Source organism: Polypterus senegalus, chromosome 1 (assembly GCF_016835505.1).
Source record: "Polypterus senegalus isolate Bchr_013 chromosome 1, ASM1683550v1, whole genome shotgun sequence".
Classification (NCBI taxonomy): Eukaryota; Metazoa; Chordata; class Cladistia; order Polypteriformes; family Polypteridae; genus Polypterus; species Polypterus senegalus.
This window is the reverse complement of record NC_053154.1, coordinates 5,226,350-5,244,178: the sequence shown is the minus strand read 5'-3', so window position 1 is coordinate 5,244,178 and position 17,829 is coordinate 5,226,350. Positions and strand designations below refer to the sequence as shown.

Below are 17,829 nucleotides of genomic sequence, written 5' to 3'. Positions count from 1 at the left end.
TGATTTGCTTTGTTCATCACTTCTGCACATCATCTAAGCAATCTCAATCAGAGTCGCCCTTCAGTGTGACTAAGTCTTTGGACTGCCAGAGGAAACTAGAGGACTGGGTGACCAAGAGATGCAATATCTGCCATTATGTATACGCCGGTCCCTGCTTTGTGCCCAGACGGTGCTTTGCTGTGAAGTTGGATTAAGATGATGGATGAGCGGACGGATAGAACTGAGTCAAAGCCTGGAAGAGAAAATGAGAGTAAATTAACTAAAGGTCATCCATTCATTTGGCAAAGCCTTAATCAGTTTCAGGAGTGTGGGGTATACGCTGGAGTAAAATGATATTCTCAAACCAGTTAATCCAGTATAGATTTGTGGGGAGGCATCTGGTAGATTAGATTACATAAACTCTATTAATTCCATGGGGAAGTTCAGAAGCTAAGAATCAACCAATGGACTGTGTGCCAGCAGGACCCACTCAATTTTTGAAGATGTGGAGGAGAGCCACAGGAAGAACGTGGGGACTGCACAACGACAGTGTGACCTGTAGGGGGCGTTTCAGGACCCCAAACCCCAGAGTCAAATGTACACAAGTCCCTTTCGTCCATCGTTATACCTTTACAGGTTTTCTTCCAGAACACGTGTCTTTCTTTGTCCATCTCCTACCGTCTCCAGCCCCCAGAGTGAGGTGAGGCAGCCCCTTTAATGGCGGACCTGGGAGTATTTCTGGTAGCAGAACATTGCACCCAAGAAGCACTTCTGGGTCAGGTGGAATTGCCATAAACGAAGGGAGTCTTCACCAGGCAGTGCCCCCTGGTGGCACCATAGTAACCCTACCGGCCTGCTCTTCAGAACTACACTTCCCATGCAACCTTGCAAGTGTCCAAAGTGGTGTCATGCCAGGGATGCACTACCACCTGACATTCTGTCTCCCTCTGTCCAGTAGACTCAAGAAGGGAATAGGAACCTTGCCAGCCAGGTGCTGTCCTTCCATAATGGCCTCCTGGCCAGATCATGGACCACTGCCCATTCCAGTTGGAATACCAGTCCATCCATTACTTCTGTCACATTAGCCATGAGGGATAGGATTTAAACAGAAACCACTGGGTTTGTGAGAGAGAAACATGAACCTCTGTGCCACCATAACATAGCATAGCATAACACTGTGAGACCCACTTAATTATAGTCTAGGTGATGATATGATGGCACCTGTGCCAGTAGCACGGGGCACAATGCAGAAAAGAAACCGTGGATGTGATATACCCGTCTTTCATACAGACCACTCACATACACATCCATACTAACATGGGGCCAATTTGAGGTGGGTGGGCAAACCTAGACTACCTGTGGAAAGCCCACATAGTCACAAGGAAAACATCTAATCTCCCCATGGGCACCAACAGGGCATGGCACTTGAACCCAGGAGGCTGAATCCATATTCAGTAACAAAAAACACATCTTAACTGCATAAGAAATAAACAACTATGGCAAGCATCACATGACAAGTGAAGATGAAGAACACCACAAACAAGGAGCTTCACACTTTGCTAGTTTTGCAGGCACTAAAGACGTCATGCTAATTTCTCAAAGTGTCAGAATATCAGACCTTTAGACTTGAGGTGTGACGTTGTCAGAAATGCTGCCTCTCTGCCAGTACGCTTGTGTGAGAAATGCCAGCCTGCTTATCATTCATTAAATCATAAATGTCATGGCAGATGCTGTCACATTTGCATTATGATATTTATTTAGCTGTTATTTTTAAGCAAAGCGTCTTACAAATAAAATTCTGAATCCACGTAAACTACACTTTAGAACACTAGAACCTTCTCTCATAATTCAACCCCTGTAGCCCCTGAATCAGCCTAGTCGCTCTTCTCTGGACCTTCTCTTGTGCTGTTATGTCCTTTTTGTAGCCTGGAGACACAAACTGCACCCAGGACTCCAGATGAGGCCTCACCAGTGTGTTATAAAGCCTGAGCAGTACCTCCTGTGACTTGTACTCCACACATCAAGGCGCTATATAACCTGGCAGTCTGCTAGCCTTCTTAATGGCTTCTGAACACTGTCTGACAGTTGATAGCTTAGAGTCCACTACGACTCCTAAATCCTTCTCATAAGGTGGACTCTCGATTATCAGACCCCCTCATTGTGTATTCAAACCTCACCTTTTTACTTCCTATGTGTCATTCTTTACATTTACTGACATTAAATTTCATCGTCCACAAATCTGCCCAAGCCTGTCTGCTGTCCAAGTCCTTCTGTGATGATATAACGGATTCCAAATTATCTGCTAATCCACCTATCTTGGTATCATCAGCAAACTTAACCAGCTTGTTCCTTATATTCCTATCTAAATCATTTCTATATATTAAAAATAGCAGTGGCCCAGCACTGCCCCCTGCTGGTCACCACTCTTAACATCCCAGTTCTGATGAGGGTCCTCACACCATCACCCTCAGTGTCTGAGCCAATTCTGCACACATCGACACCCCACACCCTGAACTGCCACTTCTTTAAGTCTGATGCCCAACCTCTCATGTGGCACCTCATCAAATTCTTTCACCCAGTGAGACAGTGGTGGGGATCGAGATGGCCACATCCACTGATTACTTATATTTCATAGTGTAATTCACTAGAAATAATTTTCAGATGTTATAACAAGTTTCTGCTTTGTTATAAATTGAAGAGGACAGCCAGCTGAAGAGGAGAGCGTGTAAGCAAGAAGGTATAAGAAGAGTGGAGAGAAACAAGAGCTGGTGTTTGCTGAAGCTTTTATGCCAGTGCAAGAAGAAGGATACCACTAGAGGGCAGTATGATGCATTGGATGGATATGGCATGAGGGATGAGTAGGACAGGTCAGGTAAAATTTCTCTTTTTTCTTCAGCCCGGAAGTATATCATTTCTTCCATTCCCGTGACTTTGAAATACTTCCGGGCTGTATGGAAAATATAAATCCCTGGGCCTCCCTGTAGCGACTCCTGGCGGCCCCCATGGTATCCAGCAGGGCTGTGTATTATGACTCCACTGTCCATGATTCCCTGCTGGCATTCGGGGCACCTCTATGCTGCAAGGAGGGCTCCATCTGGCGGCCTGGGGGTATTGGCTGGGATGAATGGCCGGCCATATCTCACACAGCCTATGATAAGACATGGGTGGTATGGGTCGTTTTGAATCAGGCAATGACATCCTACCCTCTCGTGCTTAAGCAAAAGGAGAAAACATAAGAAAAGTGTGCAAAGACACATGCGTCCGTTGTCCCAGGTGTGACATTAGGTTGTCCATTGCTGACTATTTCAAAACATATCCTACATCGTACAGACCTTTCCTACTGTATTTACAGTATATTGATGTTTTGATATTTATATGTTTCTGTTACAAAACAATGAAAGCTTTAATTAAAATTCTGATTACAGAATTAGACACCTTGGGTGGCACAAACCACAAAACAACACCAAAAGTAGATTTCTAGCTTCAGGGCAGCCTGAGAAAAATTAAACTTAGAGACATCTCTACATTAGGCCTGTCTAGGCTGAAGCCTGCAGGGTAGCCGTTTGGACTGGCTGACTCTGGGTTGGCAAGAGAAGACCCCAGCCTGGTTTGGTGGATTTAGTTATGGAGAGTCCGACTCACAATATCTACAGAGAGTTGTGCTTCATGCTTCAATGACAAATAGCCCTGACCCCAGAGGTAGTTGTGGTCCTGGTAGAGAGGCAGGCCCTTAACCTGCAATTGCTGAGCGCTTTGAGTAGTGAGAAAGGCGCTATATAAATGCAAAGAATTATTAGATGTGTACTGAGATGAACACATTGAAGGCAGAGTCTGGAGGTGAGCTGGACAAAGGATTCATGGACTGGGTGACCTGGCCAGTAAAAGTGAAGAGTTTGATGGTACTATGGGGTTGGGGGGTGGCAATTGAAAATCATTATTTCATATGGTGGAATAAGAAAATATAAGTAGGAACTGCTAAAGCCACATACTTGGGCCAACCATCCATCACTGAAAGCCCATGCAATTCTATAAAGGTCCTTAGGGGGCTGAGTAAAATATGGAAGGTATACAAGAAAAATAAACGTCCCAATCCAGCCATTAATAGTCAAAGGGAAGTGCTGAAGAACCGTCTCGCATCTGCTCGCATATCACACAGACACCGTGGGCGCACTTGATGTGTAGACAACGCCATGCAGCACGCTACTGTGTGATGATTATAAATGAGCCCACAATGTCAGGCCCAATTCACTCAGATGGCTGCAAACTGTCCCAGGAGCTCTGACGCAGTCCTGGACAAGGTGCAGGGCCATTTCAGGGCATGAGTGAGACTTTTCTGATATTATAGAAGATGTGAGTTGTGCGTCCACACAGCTGCTGTCACCCCCCACACCACCAGCACCATTTTGAGGAGCAGCATTGTCACATGTAATTGAACGATATTGCAGCCCAGTGCTGCTGATTGCTTTGGTGCGGCTGGTTTATGGCTGTCCCTGATGGGCCATCAGCTACATGATTGATTTTCTCATTTCATTGTGGTTCAACCTAATGGGCTTGTCTCAGATATTAAAAAAAAAAAAAGAAAAGAAAATGAAATCCGTACCGAAATCAAGTCAAAGATTTGTGAAAACAAAAGTGGAAACGCGTCTTAACATCGGTTTCTATCTCCATTTCCGTTTTTTGTCTATGTCTTTATTTATTGTTGTGCCGTGAGGCAGTAAAATGAAAATGAGCCTTTGCCTTCTTCAAAGATCTGCCGGTCCTCCTGAATCTCTTCTCCCTTCCCCTGAATTTGCAGGAGGTTCCCCAGCTGTGGCAAATATCCAGTGCCAAAGCAACTCCATCCCAGTGGTCCCAAACACTTCAGACCACCTGTCCCTTACTTCATGCATCATGATGACCTTTGAGAGGCTGGTCCTCAAACTGCAGTTTACCTATCTGACCCATACAGGTATGGAGGATGCTCTCATCTCATCTGCTACCACTTGGACAAACCCAGCAGCACACTCAGGATTGTGTTCTTTGACTTTCCCAGTGCCTTTAACGCCATTCTAAGACTTTGACTCTTGATGCTCCCCCCCACAATCTCCTGGCTCATGGGCTCAACCAACCCTTCCTTTGGCACCACCACTCCTCTCAGGCAACCTTATCCTCTTCCTCCCGAATCTGGCTCCTTAGTGATGGATGCTAGCCCTATTTATAACCCACCCGGAAGTGCTCCAGATGTTTGATCACCTGTGGCTAATTGCACTTCCGGGTGGGACTGTGCAGGTGTCCATAAAGGCTCCGGGGTCCATGCAGCACCCCCTGGCGGTCACCCCAGATCCCCACAGGGTTGTGGAGAACTCCATCTCCCATGGAGCCATGCGGGAAACTGAGGCACCAACGTCACCCAGGGAGGCTGCCACCAAGCGTCCCAGGGTAGGTACTGAGGAGCCCATGGCTGCTCCCCTGGGACATATGCAGAAGGAGTGTCCCGGCCAGGCATGGGACCCGATCACCCGCCACACAATATAAAGCCATAATGCTAAGACACAACTAGACAGAACAGCCCTGGCTTCAAATACATGGAGTTTCTGAATCCTCTTCCCAGGTAACACCATACAATAGCAGGCTTTTCGTTTCTTCCTTCCACACCTCTCACATTGTCTCATCTGCCTCCTCTCAACTCTGACTACCATAGAGAAGAAGATGCCTTCTTTTTACGCTGGACCCAGGAGTCCTTCCGGGGTCACAGCATTGCACCTTGGGAGCCCATTAGTGGTCATGAGGAAGTCTCTCAAAGAAGGGGTAAGGTTGCTCCCCATAGCATCCCCCAGAAAGCCCAACAGAGCTGTCCCATGGGACTACAATTCCCAGCCTGCACTGTGGGTATTCGTATTGTAGCCCCCTGAGTGGGACGCTGCCACCAAGTTTACCGGGGGCACACCTAATCCTGCTTCATAGACACCACCATCTGTTCTTCGGGTGTCCCGTCCTGATAAGGAACCAGCATCTATCACGGCTGGTATGTCTTTTGTCACACACGGGCGCATGGGAGGCAGCTAAAGGACTCAAAAGAAGGTTATTCTCAGTCAGACCAGGGGTTAGTGGAGGGGATTAATCCTTTTCTCTTATCATCCCGCAGACGAAATGCATTAAATTCTGCCTGGGGCCGTCCTCATTTTTGGTTCCTCCTTCCACGAAACCATAGCCCGATGACCTCATTTCCGGTTACAGTCCCAAGATCCCTCCTCTTCCTGCCATTTCACTCTACATATCTGCCATGTTTTCTAACCTGGTCAGTTCTGTTTTGGACTCTTGACTGTAAAGACCATTTTCTCAAGTAGACAGGAGGCTGCCCCGAACCTCTTTGTGTGTCAAGGCCTGCTATTTACCACACATTCCATCCTCAAAACTTCTGTTATGGATTCCCACCCCTGTAAGGATCCAACACTCATCCCAGTTGGGACATCCGTCAATCTTTGTCCTTCTGTTATGGCCTTCCTACCTGGCAAGAAACCATAATCTATGCAGGCTGGGATGCCAATCCATCCCATGTGCTGTCTCACAGCATGGTGACACATGTGGACAGTGCATAGGGAACATCTTAATGGCTCCTTAAGTTCTGTGAGAGAGGCTGCCAGGAGGAGGTCTATTATCGCTCTAACATTTTAGCTTTCTCTCAGGCACCTATGTGTATAGGGGACATCTTAACGGCTCCTCGAGTTCTAACATTTCCACCCCGCACAGAGAGGGGGTGCTGTCATTGACTACCTCTTCTTTTTTTATACACAGTTCCCAAGAGGACCAGTGACCCATTTCTGCTTTCTCTCACGCCCCAGTCTGAAGTATGAAATGAAATCAAATGTGAAAAACATTTGATTTGAATGCCTGTCACTGCTCAATGCTGATTACTTGGTTGGAAAAGAGCGCGTTAAGCCTTGAACTTCATAGACAGGAGTGTCCAGTCATGAGTGGTCAAAGGTATTTAAGGTGGTCAATTACAAGTTGTGCTTCCTTCCCTTTGACTCTCCTCTGAAGAGTGACAGACAGCATGGGATCCTCAAAGCAACTCTCCAAAGATCTGAAAACAAAGATTGTTGAGTCTCGTGATTTAGGGGAAGGCTACAAAAAGCCATCTCAGAGGTTTAAACTGTCAGGTTCAACTGTAAGGAATGGAATCAGGAAATGGAAGGCCACAGGCACAGTTGCTGTTAAACCAACCCAGCAGGTCTGGCAGGCCAAGTAAAATACAAGAGTGGCATATGAAGAGACAGGATTGTGAGAATGGTGACAGACAACCACAGATCACCTCCAAAGACCTGCAAGAACATCTCGCTGCAGATGGTGTATCTGGACATCGTTCTACAATTCAGTGCATCTGTATGGCAGGGTGATGAGAAAGAAGCCCTTTCTGCACTCACGCCACAAACAGAGTCGCTTGTTGTATCAAATACTCGTTTAGACAAGCCAGAGTCATTTGGGAACAAAGTGCTTTGGACTGATGAGACACAAATGGACTTATTTGGTCAGAACAAAAAGCGGAAGAAGAACACCACGTTCCAAGACAAACACCTGCTACCTACTGTCACATTTGGTGGAGGTCCCATCATGCTGTGGGGCTGTGTGGCCAGTTCAGGGACTGGGCCCCTTGTTAAAGCCGAGGGTCGCATGAATTCAACCCGATATCAACAAATTCTTCAGGATAATGTTCAAGCATCAGTCACAAAGTTGAAGTTACTTAAGCAGGGGTTGGATATTCCAACAAGACGATGACCCAAAACACAGTTGGAAATCTACAAAGGTATTCATGCAGAGGGAGAAGTACAATGTTCTGGAATGGCCATCACAGTCCCCTGACTTGAATATCATCGACAATTAATGGGATGATTTTTTAGCAGGCTGTCCATCACATTGAACTGAACTGGAGAGATTTTGCATGAAGAATGGTCAGAAATACCTCCATCCAGAATCCAGACACTCATCACAGGCTATAGGAGGACAGCGTCGAGAGGCTAAAAGGAGCAAAAGGAGGCTCAACTAAGTATTGATGTCATATCTCTGTTGGGTGCCTACATTTACACACCTGTCTAATTTTGTTATGATGCATATTGCATATTTTCTGTTAATCCAATAAACTTCATGTCACTGCTGAAATCCTACTGAGTCCATAAGGCATGTCAGATATTAAAAGGAAGTTCAGCCAATGAGAAACAGAAATCCAAAGAATTAAGAGGGGTTCCCAAACTTTTTCATATGACTGTATTAACAGCCATACAGCTGGAAGTCACCGTTCACTTCCCTTATAAGTCTCTGGAAAGTTGAGCGTGACTGTCATAGTGGGGAGGCACTGAGTAAAATCTTCAGAGCTGGAAGACCCCCTTGGTGAAGCGAGCAACCCACTGCCCTGCACTACCAGGATAAACGATCCCAATTCATGACCCTCTGACGGCCACCTGTGACAGAAATGATTCACTTTGCTTCCAACACTCAGTCTCACAAATGCTGGGGACTTCAACCAGGGGATCTTTGGAAGGAACACACTTTGGATGGAGCAGACCTCTCTTGGTATGTTCAGTTTGTAGACACAATAAGCTGGACCTGCAGTGCCCAAAGGCTGTTAATTAATGTCTTTAAATGTCACATAAATGTCAAATGTAGGCTGATCTGAGCACATCACACTGCCACCTAGAGTACACACCTGGTACAGACAGCAGCAGCAGCTGCTGGAAGATCTTGTGTGTGTTTTGGTGGGGGGAAGATTTTGGGGAAGGTTTCTTATAATATTTATATTTTTCTTGAGCTTCTGTAATTAAACGTTTCACCAGGCGGTACGGTGGCGCAGTGGTAGCGCTGTTGCCTCACAGTTAGGAGACCCGGGTTCGCCTCCCCGGTCCTCCCTGTGTGGAGTTTGCATGTTCTCCCTGTGTCTGCATGGGTTTCCTCCCACAGTCCAATGACATGCAGGTGAGGTGGATTGCTGATCCTAAATTGTCCCTAATGTATGCTTGGTGTGTGTGCCCTGCGGTGGGCTGTTGCCCTGCCTGGGGTTTGTTTCCTGCCTTGCACCCTGGGATTGGCTCCAGCAGACCCCTGTGTTAGGATATACTGGGTTGGAGACTGACTGATTGTGACCTTGATCTTGTGTATAATTGTAGGTGACAAATAAAATTTGATTATTGTTTGTTATAATATTTCTTAAGCTTCTAACAAAACCAAATGTCCCCTAACATTACACAATAAAGTACTTTTTATCATTCTACTGTCTGGGGACCACCTTCCTGGGTCTGGTAAGGTAAGCAGTTCCACCCCAGGACGAGAGGGGGCGCCGGCATCAACATCATTGTCTCCTTCCTTCTCTGTAGCCAAGACAAAAAAAGTAGAACGAGTGATCCCACCCAGCCATCCAAAAAAAACTCCACCCCACAGCCCAGAATAAAACCCACTCCACTGCCAAGATAAACTCCACCCCACTGCCAAGTAAAACTCCACCCCACTGCCAAGAAATAACTCTGCCCCTTCCAGTCCCCGCCCTAATAAACTGGCCCATTCCTGGAAGGGGGCATCTCATAACAAACTGACTCTAGCAAAGGTCAGAGGTCCTGCATGCCTACTCGAGTGCTAAAACCTTGAATTATTATTTTTCTGTTTGAGTTATATCTTGGCCATTTTTTTTTTTTTATGATTCAAAGGGGTTGCCATGGGGGTACCCCAACTTTTTGACTCTGTGAGTTGTCTGCTTATCTTGGCACCCTTATACTATCCTTCTACCTGAAGTGGGATGCCAGGAAGCCAGTGTCCATCCTCGCAGAAACCATCCCTGACGTGGACCCAACACAAGATGAGTTCTGTCCACTAATTAAGATCACATGTGTTGTATTCACTGTAGAATTTATTGATTCTTTAAAAAAAACCAATCTGAAGTACTAACATAATATAAAACAGTCCCACAGGGATTAATTACTTTTCTTCTTAGAAATCTGTTTTTGAGTCATGTAAAAATGCCACAATATCAAGATATTTTATTCCCATGAATAAATCATTTTTACTAACCGTGTGCTGAGCTCGCTGAATTTCTTGTTTCTTAAATATTAACAAAAATCCATCCGTGCCTTTTATAAACCTGCTTATCCAGAGCAGAGTCACGAGAAATCTAGAGCCCACCTCAGCAAGAATAAAGTTCAAGGCAGAAACAAACTCTGGACACGGTGCCAGCACATCGCAGGATGGGCACACACACACACACACATACAGACAGACAGAGACACACGGACACAAGGGCCGGGGCTAATCCACCAGACCTGCATGTCTTTGGACTGTGAGAGGAAACCCACACACACGCACAGGGAGAACATAAAACAATCAACGCAAGGGAGCAGCCAACCTAATAACAATAAACATATGGAAAAACAAACTGATTGCTATTTGTAACTGTTTTACTTTATGTTCAATGAAAACTAATAAGTCTTTATACATACTTAAGATAAATGTGACACAGTGATTAGCATGGCTGCCTCATCGATCCATTTTCCTTGGATATGAATCACTTGCCCAGATGTTGTCCACTTGGATGATACCAACTCTCACAAAGTCTACACAGGTTTTTCTGATTTGTGTGGTAAATCAATTGACGATTCACAACTGGATAAGCTTGAGTGTGCATGTGTGTGCCAGTGTGCCCTACAGTAGGATGGTACCCTTTCCAGTGATGGCTCAACCCTGTGAAGTTAATCTGGACCGCGATACTCTTCTTAGCAAGCAGGGGGCGCAACTGTCATAGAAAACTGGGTGCCCTTCTGAACAACGCTGCACATCTCTGACACGACAACACTGAGGACTTTCTATCTCTCAATATAGCACTTTTCATATCTATCTATCTATCTATCTATCTATCTATCTATCTATCTATCTATCTATCTATCTATCTATCTATCTATCTATCTATCTATCTATATAGTGCCTTTCACATCTATCTATCTATCTATCTATCTATATAGTGCCTTTCACATCTATCTATCTATCTATCTATCTATCTATCTATCTATCTATCTATCTATCTATCTATCTAGTGCCTTTCACATCTATCTATCTATCTATCTATCTATCTATCTATCTATATAGTGCCTTTCACATCTATCTATCTATCTATCTATCTAGTGCCTTTCACATCTATCTATCTATCTATCTATCTATCTATATAGTGCCTTTCACATCTATCTATCTATCTATCTATCTATCTATCTATCTATCTATCTATCTATATAGTGCCTTTCACATCTATCTATCTATCTATCTATCTATCTATCTATCTATCTATCTATCTATCTATCTATCTATCTATCTGTCCATCTATTATATAGTGCCTTTCACATCTATCTATCTATCTATCTATCTATCTATCTATCTATCTATCTATCTATCTATCTATCTATCTATCTATCGCGGCCATTTATATGTAATTCTCTTTCAAAAACTCATTTTTAAAGTATCTGCATATCTTGCCTTGTGCCTCTCATTGTCATCTCATCTCCCGTTCTGGCCTGCACGGTGCACTTTGCTCCATCACACGTTTCAAAGTCCCCTTAAATTCTCTGACATTTACATCAATCGGATCGCGCCTGTGCTTTACAAGTGAATGCGCCGGGAAATACGCGCTTACAACAGGGGCGCCGTTCGCACACAGCGGGCCCCCTCATCTTTTTGTGTTTATCTCCATTCATTTCTCTGATTCCATTTTTAAGTCCTGTTAGTCCTGAGCCTTAATAATATTTTCAGGCACTTGTGTTTTTTTTTATAATGTCTTGTTTACAAATCAGATCCACAATATGTGTGTCTAGACAGCCAGTCAGTTCAGAGAACTCTATGTGCGCACAAAATGAGAAATGAGATAACAAATCGTATACAAGTTTCAGAAGATAAGTACGGTTAGACATGAGAGGCACGAGCTGAGGTGCTGCTGGGGGGGGGTCTTCACTTCAGTGTGTGCGCGTGTGAAGGGGGCGGGTGAGTAAGGGGAGGTTTAATATTAACAGCTGTGTTATCACTTTAAATTAGCAAACAGTCAGCCGCTCGGTGCTATAATTCAATGAGGACTCAATAGCCCAGAACGCTATTTGATTTGTATCGACTCGCTCCACGGAGCCGCGCTGCCTGCCCGTGTGTACGGCGATGCTGTGCAGGTCGGCCAGCCGCTTAGCAGGTTCTCTCACATCGATGTGCGCTGATCGGGGCTTTATTGACTGATGAGGTGATGGCACTCTGCTTATACAGATCTAACCGTTTGTTTGTTTTTTAATCCCGCTTCGTGCTCGTGATAGCGCACGCTCATTTTATTAGAAAGCATTTATTGTTACGATACAGCCACTTTCCATTTAAGAGAAACACAAAACTGTTTAACAGGAAAGGATCAGCGCCCTGAATCAGGCACTCGCACATACACGGTATAAGACGCATGCAGACAAACACAATCCGCCAGGCACAAACCCTACAGTGCGTGCCAGAAACGTGAGCGTTAATTAGCGGATCTGCGCTGTGTGCGTGAATGTGCGGGGCCGCTGAAGGGCTGGCATCGCAACCAGGGCTGCTTCTTGTAGGATAGGCTCCGGCACTTCACTGAATTAATGAGGATATATAATATAATAAAATATATTATCATACAATATAACCCTTTAATCACACACATATTATCCATCCATCCATCCATTGCCTAACCCGCTGAATCCGAATACAGGGTCACGGGGGTCTGCTGGAGCCAATCCCAGCCACCACAGGGCACAAGGCAGGAACCAATCCTGGGCAGGGTGTCAACATATAATAATTCTTTGCATTCATATAGCGTTTTTCTCACTATTCAAAGCGCTCAGCAATTGCAGGTTAAGGGCCTCGCTCAAGGGCCCAACAGAGTCCCTTTTTGGCATTTGAACCGGGAACCTTCCGATAGCCAGTGCAGATCCCTAGCCTCAGAGCCACCACTCCGCCTACATGTTGATTTATGTGTGTGTGTGTGTGCGTATAAAGGGGTGGGCAATATAGGTTTACAGTTGAGAGTACGCCAAACACAGAGTTTATCTTTGTATTATTAATTATTGTATTATTTACTATAATTGAGTTAATAAAGCTATTGTAATAATCATAACCTGCGTGTCTTTTCCATGCGAACATCTGTAAACCTACTTTTGCCCAACCCTGTATATATAATAACACACACACACACACACACACACACCAAATCCTTACGTATTCATACCGTACAAGCTGAATTTAAATTAATAAATGTTTTTGCCTTTAGGTGCTTATTGCACTCCCGAGTAAATCGAAAATTCTGCAAGTTTTACAAAAATGCTGCCTGACACACCACAACGTCGTCTGCGAAGTCTGGTATTTTACGAATCTACCTTTACACACGTAAACAAAGACAACACGACTTAACAAAGCACCTTTCGCCTTTGGGGTCACCCACACTTGATAAAGGTGGTCCCTAAACAGAGACGTACCTTCCTGATTGCACCCCTGACTTTCTAAGCTTACATTAATACTGACTTGAGTGGTCCGATGCGTTTTTTTTTTTGTTCTTTTTATTTCATTTGTCACTCTGTTAAGTCCGTAGCTTACCTCTAACCTCCACCACCCATCCACACTCCCCCCTCCCGTTAACAACCCCCGCCCATGGTGAATTAGTCATCAGGAGAGGTTCCCCTTGATGGGAGCTGACAAAGCTGAGGGATGATATAAGAAGGATTACCCAGGGAGTTACAGATGTATCGAATCGTGACAGGGATCAAACAGCAGCCATCCCTTTCCCACAGGCAGCCGTTTGTCACTCGCGTGCACACAATGCACGATAAATAACAACGCGCAACGCACCCACTGCTCGCGGCGTATGGAACATGCCTGAAAAGATGCTGGCATCTCGGACAAACCAGAGCTGTGGGAGTCTAAAGCATAAAGACTCGTTAAAATCCTATCTATCTATCTATCTATCTATCTATCTATCTATCTATCTATCTATCTATCTATCTATCTATCTATCTATCTATCTATCTATCTGTCTGTCTGTCGGGTAACAAAACATTTCAATTACAAGTCGCAATTAGTGACAGTTAGGTCCACACAAAGTAACTGAAGTCCAGTCACATTTCAAACGACTTATTATATTCTACAAATGAAGGAATGCCACTCACCTTTAAATTGAAAGATTTGTAGAAACTGCTTTCGAAGATGCAAACTCAAGTTTCCCGGAGTCCTCACTATAGAATCATGTAGCTTATTGTTGAGTCAGACGGCAAAAATAATTATTATTTAAAGAACAAACAAAAAAAATGCGAAAGCGAGCTAGCCGGTGCATAAACTGTGGAGAGCGAAGCGGCGCTCTCTGTAATCCGTGGATCTCCGTTCACAACAATCCTCTGAATGAACGAGCGAGCGGCAGTTGCGTCCTGTCTCTCTCTCTCTCTCTCTCTCTCTCTCTCTCTCTCTCTCTCTCTCTCTCTCTCTCTCTCTATCGCTCGCTCGCTCTCTCACGTTATCCGGATTTTTGGTCTTCATCCGCGGTACACACACCCTCTTGTATGTATACGCCGCCCCCTTATATATTTTTGAACGATTTTAGCTCGCTTTTCGATACCAGCCAGCACCCCTTATACAGTGGTTTCTTTTCTCGCTATTCGGGGGTATTCAAGCTTAGGGCTGCTCTGGGCTCAGGGGTCAAACTCCCGGCTAAGATTTTCTTAGTCGTCAATGATGGGATTTGCAGGCGCTTTCACTCCCTCTATTTCTAGCGCTGTCACATGGCCAGGTGAAGGAGCCTCTTAATTCCCGAGCCTAGAGGTGGCCATTGGCGTCTGTTGAGAAGCCACCTTCGCTCGCATAACCCCATCCCCCAGTTCGCCTTGAGTCGCCGGCAGCACATGCAATTCCGTTCAATGGCACTTCAGCCTCGTTTCCTTACAAACCAGGGCTCCAGTTTTTTTGTTTTTTTTTTGTTTTTCATTACTGTTTTTGTATTTTATTATACAGTAAGTGAACTGGCACCACCGGGGTCTTCTTAAATGAGCTTTGTAACCGAGGTCCACGATGAAGCTGCGCTGGTAAAATGCGCTTTAATGCCGAAAAAAAGATGAGGTGGCGGTACGAGTCGGTGTCGAAAGAACGAACGAAAGAAAGAAAGAAAGAAAAGCGCGTTTGACGTGATCGGTTTAATTCTCTGGACTAGTTGTTAACGAAGCGAGCTGCCGTGGTGTCTCATTTAAACCAAACTACTCCCGCCGATGCCATCACGAAGAAGCGCTTGGCATGAAGACACCACCAGCTACTCATTCGATAGGAATCACGAGAAAGCGACAGCTTCAGGACAGCAAATCGATAGCGACGCTCGAAGGATGTTAAAGTGTTCAATAAAGGCACGTCACGTGTCCCTTAATATGTAAGAATCATCGCGCGCACGCATGTAAAGATCGTTAAATAAGGACTGTGGAAATATGCCTTCTTAATAATAATCGTCCTATTGTTTATAATAATAACAGTCCGATGCGCGCACTGAGTGAATTCTTAGGATCACGTGTCCACCTGCTTAGCCATACTATTATCTGGCCAGCCAATCAAGTGGCAGCTGCAGCAGCAGTACAATGCATAAGGTCAGGCAGATGCAGGTCAGGAGCTTCAGTTCATGGGCACATCAAACTCCCGAATGGGATCTTGGGTATTTGGACAGTGGCATGATTGTTGGTTTTGAGGATTTCTATAACAGCTGATCTCCTAGGAAATTTACACACATGAAATCTCTAGTGCAGGGGTCTCCAAGTCCGATCCTGGAGGGCTACTTTATTTTTATATTGTATTGAGGATTGCTTGTGTTCTGTTCTGTTCTGTGTATCGTATTGTATTGACCCCCTTCTTTTTGACACCCACTGCATGGCCATCCTACCTGGAAAGGGGTCTCTCTTTGAACTGCCTTTCACAAGGTTTTTTCCATTTTTTTTCTCTGCAAGGGTTTTTTGGGGGGCTTCTTCTTGTCTTCTTAGAGAGTCAAGGCTGGGGGGGCTGTCAAGAGGCAGGGTCTGTTAAAGCCCATTGCGGCACTTCTTGTGTGATTTTGGGCTATACAAAAATAAATTGTATTGTATTGTACTGTGGCTGCAGGTTTTCCTCCTAACCTTTTTTATTTCTTACTGCTAATTAACATCTATTCCCTTCATTTTAATTGAATTGCCATTTAAGACTCAGACCCCTTAATTTTTTCTTTTTTTTGTGTCCATAATTAGCAGTCAAACAATAATGACATACAATAAGCCAATGCATCATCAGCTAACCTGCATCCATCATACATCATCTGAAAATAAAGAAAGGTGAGGGTCTCAGTGATGTTGATCTGCTCAGATCCACAAAACATTTGGACAGACGGTGTTCTTGCATGGAAAAAAAAGAAAATCAACAGTTTTGGAAATGTCTGCTGTAGCAGAATGAGAGCAGCAACAAGGCATGGAGATAAAGAACAGGTTTAGTGAACGACAAAAGTCAGCAATTAATTCAGAAACTGGTTAAGAGTCTGAGGCCCACACTTAGCTGGTCATCTGTGGACCCACTGACTTCACATCTCATTTCTGTTTGGGTGTCATTTAAGGAAAAATCAAAGCAATTCACAGGACTGAATCTTAAAAAATAATAATTGAATTAAAATGAAGGGATATGAAGTTAATGAGCGGCAGAAATGATCATTGATAAAGGAAAGGGTTAGAAGAGTCTGCTCTAGAGCCGTGAAAAAACAAATCCAACTTCCAATGAGCGGCAGTCCTGCGGATGGAGACACCTTTGACAGCACCTCCAAATCTTTTCCACAATCTTCATATCTCCTTCCACTAACACGAAATCTTCTTGTCTCCTTCCACACCTCCCAGGTAGCCACATCCACTCTCCTCCTGATGTCACATCACCACCCATACAGGTAACTCAGCTTTTCTAATACTGGACCAGGGAGCACTTCTGGTGCCATCACATTGCATCAAGGGAGCGCTTCCAGGTCAGACGGGGGTTCCTTAAAGTGCAGCTCCCCCTGGTGGCACCCATGGACCATGACAGGGCTGTCTCATGGGACTGCAATTCCCAGCCTGCCCTGTGGTTACTCACACAGTCACCACAGCCCAGGAAGACTGCCACCTATTGTATCGGGGGAGCAAATAGTTCATGTGATTGGTCCCCCCTGGCCTCCCGCATGGGAAAGATACCGCGAGCCATCCCGGCTGGAACGCCAGCCAATGACAATATAGATATAGCAATATGGTTTTTTCTGTCCAAACTGGCCATCTGACCTTACCCTTTTTCCTTTGGTGCTTATTCCTTAATATCACGGCCTAATCTATTTTGTTTTTCATTTCATATAAGTATCTTTTTGTCATCTTGTAAAGCACTTTGAGCTACATTGTTTGTATGAAAATGCGCTATTTATTAAAAAAGACTTTATGAAGCACACCTTCCCAACCCCACCTTATTAACCTGCTGTGTGTCGCCATTGATTCCTGCATGTCTATTCACTCTCCTCTGATGAGGACAGCTGGCAGGTTATTGAAAGCTTAGGAATAGAAAAGTATTTTGAGATATGTGACTCATTTTCTCCCTTTCTGGATCTCTAGCTACAAATAGAGAACATGCAAACTACACGCAGGGTGTGTGTCACTGTGCTGCCCTATAGAGAGATGTGTGTGTGTGTGTGTATTTAACTACTTATTTTTTTTTTGTCCATTTTTGCATCATTGTAATACACTGTGAAAAAATGAAATTACTAAAAACACAGTCACATTTGACAGCATTTTCAGATTTTTTGAAATACCAGATATCTTCTGGCATAAAAACTGTTTTGTCTGGTGCTTTACATAAGAA

The 17,829-nt window shown here is 44.6% G+C and overlaps 1 protein-coding gene across 1 annotated transcript in view; it reads right to left on the bottom strand.

Moving 5' to 3' along the window:
• Positions 1-14,371, bottom strand: part of slc1a2b (solute carrier family 1 member 2b) — a 165,491-nt gene extending 151,120 nt beyond the window's left edge. Inside the window, exon 1 of the mRNA XM_039743982.1 lies at positions 14,139-14,371. The gene's annotated coding sequence lies outside the window, so the exon portion shown is untranslated. The remainder of the gene's footprint in view (positions 1-14,138) is intronic.
• Positions 14,372-17,829: the final 3,458 nt, after the last annotated feature.